The 6,919-nt window shown below is 45.2% G+C and overlaps 1 protein-coding gene across 2 annotated transcripts in view; it reads left to right on the top strand.

Moving 5' to 3' along the window:
• The first annotated feature begins 2,519 nt into the window (after positions 1 to 2,519).
• LOC122934942 (voltage-gated hydrogen channel 1-like) overlaps positions 2,520 to 6,919 on the top strand; it is a 29,371-nt gene continuing 24,971 nt past the window's right edge. Inside the window, exon 1 of one of the 2 annotated variants that reach the window (XM_044290621.1) lies at positions 2,520 to 2,626. The gene's annotated coding sequence lies outside the window, so the exon portion shown is untranslated. Of the gene's footprint in view, positions 2,627 to 3,691; positions 3,777 to 6,919 lie in introns of those variants that run through there. The other variant, XM_044290629.1, reaches the window with a different exon arrangement.

Raw genomic sequence — 6,919 nt, 5'->3', positions numbered from 1 at the left:
CAGAATGGCAGCATTGGTAAGCTTACAAAATCCAGCACCGGTATAATTGACTCTAAAGAGGAGAGAAAAAGACATTTCAGTTATATGTAAATATATATCGTATGTTTAGTATTTCAGCTGGTGTTATATGTCCGGTGTCTCTATGACAGCTGGTAGTACTGCCTAAATGGCAACACAATAATATAGCTTGCATCTCTTCAATACTAAACCCAGAATTCTGTCCACATAGTTATCACACACTGTCTGAATAGTGTCAGGCTTGAAATGGACACTGATATAGTTATCCTCTGTCCACAGGACTTGAAACTGGAATACCCCTTTAAGTGCACCGAGGGCCCACCCAAGTCACTCTTTGCACCCTTGCCCATTGTGCTTCCTCTGCCAGTCCCTCCCTCTCCATGATTAACAGGGCCAGGCAAGAGGAGTGTGCCGGAGCATTCTCAATTAAGGAGGAGAAGGAGAGGCGGACAGAGGAAGCAGGAGGAACAAGGGTGCACAGAGTGGATTGCGCCCGGCATTACATCCAGCGTCTGATTTAACAGTGAATTTCCTGGGGACCGACTCAGTTTAAATAACTTTATCTGGTTTGCCTCAGGACCAGTTTCTGTTGCCACATTATTTTAACCCTTCTGCGTGTTGTGGTCTTTAGTCTATGGCTGCAAGACAATGTAAGGGAAATGACAGCTTATATTGATGCTGATGGAGAACAGTCACATGGCACAACATAGGCCAACCATTGGTGAAGACAGTTGTGCCTAAATTGGCTTTGAAAAGGAAATTCTCATTATGAAGTCTCCTTACCGCAGTCTGCAGCCAGACATCGTGTTATAACCAAATAGAACTGGAGTCCTGAGTCCTTCTCCTGCTAAACAGTTTTGGTCATTTGAGCTCTTGAGCAGAGTCAGTTGTCCAAATCTATTGGTACTCTGAACAATACCCGATTTATTCAAGTTTGTTAAGGACACATTTGACCATATGAGATGAAATAATATTGAAACATCTCGCAGATTAAAGGGTTTGTCCAAGATAACAGAAAATCTCAGACATGTCCTGAATGCTGCAAAATAAAAAATGCTGCTATACTTACCTCTTTATCCTGAGGACAGATCATCAATAGTAAAAAGTGGACAACCCCTTTAAATAACAAATCGGCAGCACCTTTGCTTTGAACTCTGCACTGCTTCATTTCTCTGTTATTCCTCCTAGTAAATAATGATTAAATTGACAACTGGGTGTTACCATTCCCCTCGTCCCTAAACAGCCCGACACTGTCTGCACTGTTCCCACTGTCTGACTAGTGCTGACAGGGGAATGGTAGCACCCTGCAAGCAGTCTACATTGTAGTGACGGTGCCGAGTTAGGGCTCTTTCACATCTGCGTTCTTTTCTTCCGGCATAGTGTTCCGTCATCGGGGCTCTATGCCGGAAGAATCCTGATCAGTTTTATCCTAATGCATTCTGAATGGAGTGAAATCCGTTCAGGATGCATCAGGATGTCTTCAGTTCCGGACCGGAACATTTTTTGGCTGGAGAAAATACCGCAGCATGCTGCGCTTTTTGCTCCAGCCAAAAATCCTGAAGACTTGCTGCAAGGCCGGATCCAGAATTAATGCCCATTGAAAGGCATTGATCCGGATCCGGCCTTAAGCTAAACGTCGTTTCGGCGCATTGCCGGATCCGACGTTTAGCTTTTTCTGAATGGATACCATGGCTGCCGGGACGCTAAAGTCCTGGCAGCCATGGTAAAGTGTAGTGGGGAGCAGCATACTTACCGTCCGTGCGGCTCCCGGGGCGCTCCAGAGTGACGTCAGGGCGCCCCAGGTGCATGGATGACGTGATCACATGGCACGTCATCCATGCGCATGGGGCGCTCAGACGTCATTCTGGAGCGCCCCGGGAGCCGCACGGACTGCAAGTATACCGCTCCCCCGCTCCTACAAGGTTAACCAGGACTTTAATAGCGTCCTGGCTGCCATAGTAACACTGAAAGCATTTTGAAGACGGATCCGTCTTCAAATGCTTTCAGTACACTTGCGTTTTTCCGGATCCGGCGTGTAATTCCGGCAAGTGGAGTACACCCCGGATCCGGACAACGCAAGTGTGAAAGAGGCCTTACAGCTTTTCATCCTATTCAATTAAATGAGAGATGGATCTATAATTACCCTCAAACAGCTATTCGGCGGGGGTGCCGGCAGTCGGACCACTGATGTACAATTGATGACCTATCCTGAGATCATCAATATTATGAAACCCGAATAATTTTTTAATAAATGGACAGAAATATGAGTGCATTTATAGAAGTGATCTTAGCTTTATTTAATAACCTTTGTGGCCTCACGTCATAACTATGGAGCAATTTCAAGCTGTGTAAACTAGGACTTTGGATCACTCCTAGAAGACCTTTCCCTTCAATTCCTACCTGCATCTTATAGTTTATTTACTGCACAACAAGAACTGCTGGGTGTGTGTCTGCACTGAAAGCACAATGGGCATCATCATCTCAATGCGCAGTCCTACATTCAGCCTTCAGGAAGGACCAGGCTGCAGGAAACAGCCTAGATATCTGTCCATATCGCTCTGACTGGAATTGGATTTCGGTCGACCAGGGGTTTCTTTGCTTCTTTCTGGTGAGTTAGCCCATGACTACTTTGATAAGAACTTTATTTTGCCCGCTATAGCTGGGCTTGCAGCAAAACTCACGGAGCTGCGTGCATCCGGCTCGGCTGCTAGACTCGGCCTCCCCCACTACTTGAAATTAATTAGTGGATTGTTACTTTTCTTGAAATAACTAGTTTGAAAGATTTTTTTTTACTAGAGGTTGTGTTTATGTAACATGAGTGCAATGCAAAGAAACTTAAAAGATTTTAATTAATTTGTTAATGTTTAAATGGAGTCTGTCACCACAATATGACTATATACAGCACTTACATTGTCCTGTGGCAACGGAAACCGGGTTAAAATCCATGGAAGTGTTGCCTATAGCAAACACTTAGCACTCCAGCATTGTTTTTAATACGTATGCTAACTCTACAGTAATATTCTAGCAATGTCATTTGTTCCATCCCAGCTCTATTGCATCCATATAATTTGAAACCTTTGATTATAGGCTGCTGTGTCATTCGAGTCCAGTCTGACCAGTTATGCAATCGTATCTGTCTTATCGAAGAGCATTAATGCAGTAATACATTACACAAGTCCCTACTATGATTAAAGTGCACTGATACACATCAAGCAAGCAGACAATCATTAGAAAGGAAGCGTTCCTTCCCAATAACTGCCTGCTCATCAGTGGAGGTGAAGAGCTGCATTTACATGCAGCAATCACCTCCACTGTATGAGGACAAAAGATGGCTACTGCTATGGCTTATCCTCAGAAGCTAATTCATTGTTTCTGGGCAGTAGAGTGCTGTTTACAAAGCATATTCTGCTGCCTAGAAACAATTATTGAGGTGTGAATAAGTGTTTTGCTTGTTCATCAGATCGGCAGCAGCTTTACACAGGCCAATTATCGAGCATTTGTTCCCAATAATTAGTCTGAAAATTGTGCCGTGTAAAGCCACCATTAGTTGCAAAGTTACTAAACTCCCCTGAGCCTCCCTGTCTATACCATCTGTGAGTGCTGTGTGCAGGATCTCCAGTGGATACATTTAGACAAGAGCATCCATCCCTGCACTAAATCATCATCCAGCCTGAGCCACTGTGATAAATGTGGTGCAGCTTATGTTTATGCCATGTATAGGGGACCGTGTGGGGACCAGGAGCGACGCGGGGAACCAGGTAAGTAGAATCAGTGTGAGCGTCCCGGCCTATGGGGGAGCATATGTTAGTGTTGGATAACCCCTTTGTACATAACAATTTAACTGTACATTGTGTGCAATGAGTGTATGGAGCAGGAGGCTTAGTCTAAGGAGCTAAGCCTACAAGCTACATTGAGGATGTCGGCTGTTTTGCATAGCAATCACGCTCCTGCAGTGGCCAAGATCAGACATAACGCTGATCTCAGTTGTTTAACTCCTCCGATGCCATGGTCAATGGAGAGGGAGGTGGCACACTCAGTCCTCCCCCCCCCCCCCCCCCAACATGATTGAGGAGTCGTGATCAGTTGTCATGGAAACTGGGGGCTCCTAGGTTTGCCAGGTTAACACTCCTGATAAAATGCCAGTAAAATCACCACACAGAAGTATTTCAGTGTATAGTACAAGTGATGAAATTGTCAAATCCCATAGGGAGACTTCAGAAGAAAAGTTTAAAAAAAAAAATAAAAAAAAATTATATATATAAAACCCGCAAATATTAAAAATTCAACCTCCTTCCCCATGTATCATATTAAAAATAAACAATAAAAAACTACTAAAATAGGAGGAGTATTGATTTAATAGTAGTGTATATATGTTTGATATTTTCCGAAATACTGCTGAGGGTGCTATGCACATTTGTTTGAATGCTGTGAGTTTCCGACTTAATGTATGGGATTTATTCATAGAGGAGTAGAAGTGCTGTAGCTGCAGGTACTTAAAGCAACTACGTGATAAAGTGGAGGGGTTCCCTAGTAGTTGAGTCAGGGGTTTCAGGGAAGAGCCCAAGAGGACATGGCAAAATCGAAGTGAGTGTGTTTTCATGCCTTTGAGTGTCCTGGAGGGAAGTGCGGGTGGTCAGTGATTGGGACCATGGGACCATTAGGATCAATCAGAGAGGTAGGACAATTTATGGATGCTTATATCGCAAAGGTGTGATGGGCCTGTAAGCTGAGAAGAAGTGAAGCGTGAGGTGCCTGTTAACCACGGGAGTACAGTCAAAGCGCAAAGGGAGGAATTGTGCGTTATATGTAACCAGGATTTGGAGGTGTCAGTGTGCATTATGTCCAGGAGCCGGGCGTAGACGGCAGAATGGTAGTAGAGACTGCAGTCCGGGAGACCAACCCCCTCCCCGCCTCTTTAGGACGGGTCAGTATTAGCCAGTTAATCCGTGGTCTACCAGGTGACCATTCAAATTGCGCAAAGCATCAGTGTACTTGGGACCAGAATACGACTTGAAGACGGAGGGGGGGTGGTGTGCAGGAGATAGAGTAATTTTGATAATAGGGTCATCTTTAATATACTAATTCTACCAAAACAGGAGAAATTCCGTCGACGCCAGGCATCCAAGTTCCTCTGGAATTGTTGGAGAAGGGGGGGTGAAGTTTAATCTATAGAGTTGCGACAGGTCAGCAGCGATTTTTATACCTAGGTATGTTATCCCATTCGGTGGCCAGGTAAAAGGGAATAAGTTCTTGAGAGATGCAACCAAGGTAGTGAGTGGGGAGATGTTTAGGGCCTAGATTTAGTCATGTTGATTTTGAAGTTGGTCCAATCGCTAAAGCGGGAGAGCAAGGATGGAAGGGAAATTTGGGGATTAGTTATATAGAGCAGAAGATCATCTGCAAAGGCTGCACATGTATTTGTGATCGCCAATTGTTACTCCGGATATGTCCAAATTGGCTTGTATAGAGGACATTAGCTCGATAACTAGGACGTAAAGCAGAGGAGAAAATGGGCAACCTTGTCTCATCCCGTTGTGGATGGGAATGGAAGGGGAGAGAGTACCATAAACCTTGACTCGTGCCGAGGGTTGTTGGTACATACTGAAGATCTTTGACATGAATCCTGGACCTACACCCAAATGACAGAGGGCAGCACGGATAGAGTGCCAGGAAATGCGGTCAAAGGCCTTTTCAGCATCAAAGGACAGGATCATGAGAGGGATCTTGTTTGTTTTTGCGTGGTGGATGATGTCCATTGTTTTAGGGGTGTTATCCCGAGCCTCCCGCCCCGGCATGAAACCAACCTGGTCAGGGTGGATAATTGAGCGTAAAAAGACATTCAGTCTATTTGCTAATAGTTTGGCAAATATTTTAAGATCAACATTTAGGAGAGAAATGGGGCGATAGCTATCACATAAATGCAAGTCCTTACCAGGCTTGGGGATGACAGCGATATGAGCCTCAGTGGTCTGTCCCGTGAAGGGAAACCCAGGGGACACCATATTAAAGACCCGAAGCAAGAAAGGGGGGAGAGAAGTCAAGTAGGATTGATAAAACCTGGCGTGAACCCATCTGGGCCTGGGCTCTTGCTCCCTGGTGGAGACTTAAGGACCGCTTGGAGTTCGCCTTCTGTGAATGGCGCTTCTAGGCTAGCAGACTCCAATTCAGATAGCCTAGGGGGCTGAGAGAGGATTCAGGTGCACAGTCAGGTTGTGTTAGGGGGGGAGATGGGCAAGTTGCAGAGCTCAGAGTAGGAACAGTGAAAAGTGGAAGCAATTTCTGTAGTGGTATGTACTATTCGGTTTTAATGGCAGGGATGTGTGAAGTGGCTAATTGCCCCCTGAGAGCCCTTGCCAGCAAACGCCCACTCTCGTTTCCATATTCATAGAATTTGCTACGACACAGTTGAATCATGTGCTTGGAAGATGTCTCTAGGAGGCATTTAGCTTCTCAACATGCATTATGAAGATCACGAAGAGTCGACAAGAATAGTGCTCGCTGTTAGGCAAGCTTCAAGCTGGCAACTTTCTGTAGCGCACGTTTAAGGGAATGTGCTTTCTCCCTCTTGAGACGGGAGTTGTGTTTGATTAGAACTCCACGCAGGACACATTTCAAGGCTCCCCTTAGAAGTGGAAGAGGAGTAGGGTCTGCGCTGTGATCAGAAAGAACCTACACATACTGAATCAAGAAGGAGAGACTCATTCAGACACCAGGTCCACTCGCGTTTGGCGAGGAATGGGAGGTTTAAGGAGCAGAATACCGGAGCATAGTCTGACCACAGAATATTGCTTATTTGTGTAGACTCCAGAAATGAAAGGGACGATTGTTGAAGTAAGATGTAATCTATGCGGCTATAGGAGGAGTAGGGGCAGAATAGAAGGTGTAGTCCTTGTCCGCCGGA

The sequence above is a fragment of the Bufo gargarizans genome, chromosome 1 (assembly GCF_014858855.1).
Source record: "Bufo gargarizans isolate SCDJY-AF-19 chromosome 1, ASM1485885v1, whole genome shotgun sequence".
NCBI classification, from domain to species: domain Eukaryota; kingdom Metazoa; phylum Chordata; class Amphibia; order Anura; family Bufonidae; genus Bufo; species Bufo gargarizans.
Note: the sequence above shows the minus strand (reverse complement) of the source record. Positions and strands in the feature narration are given on the sequence as shown.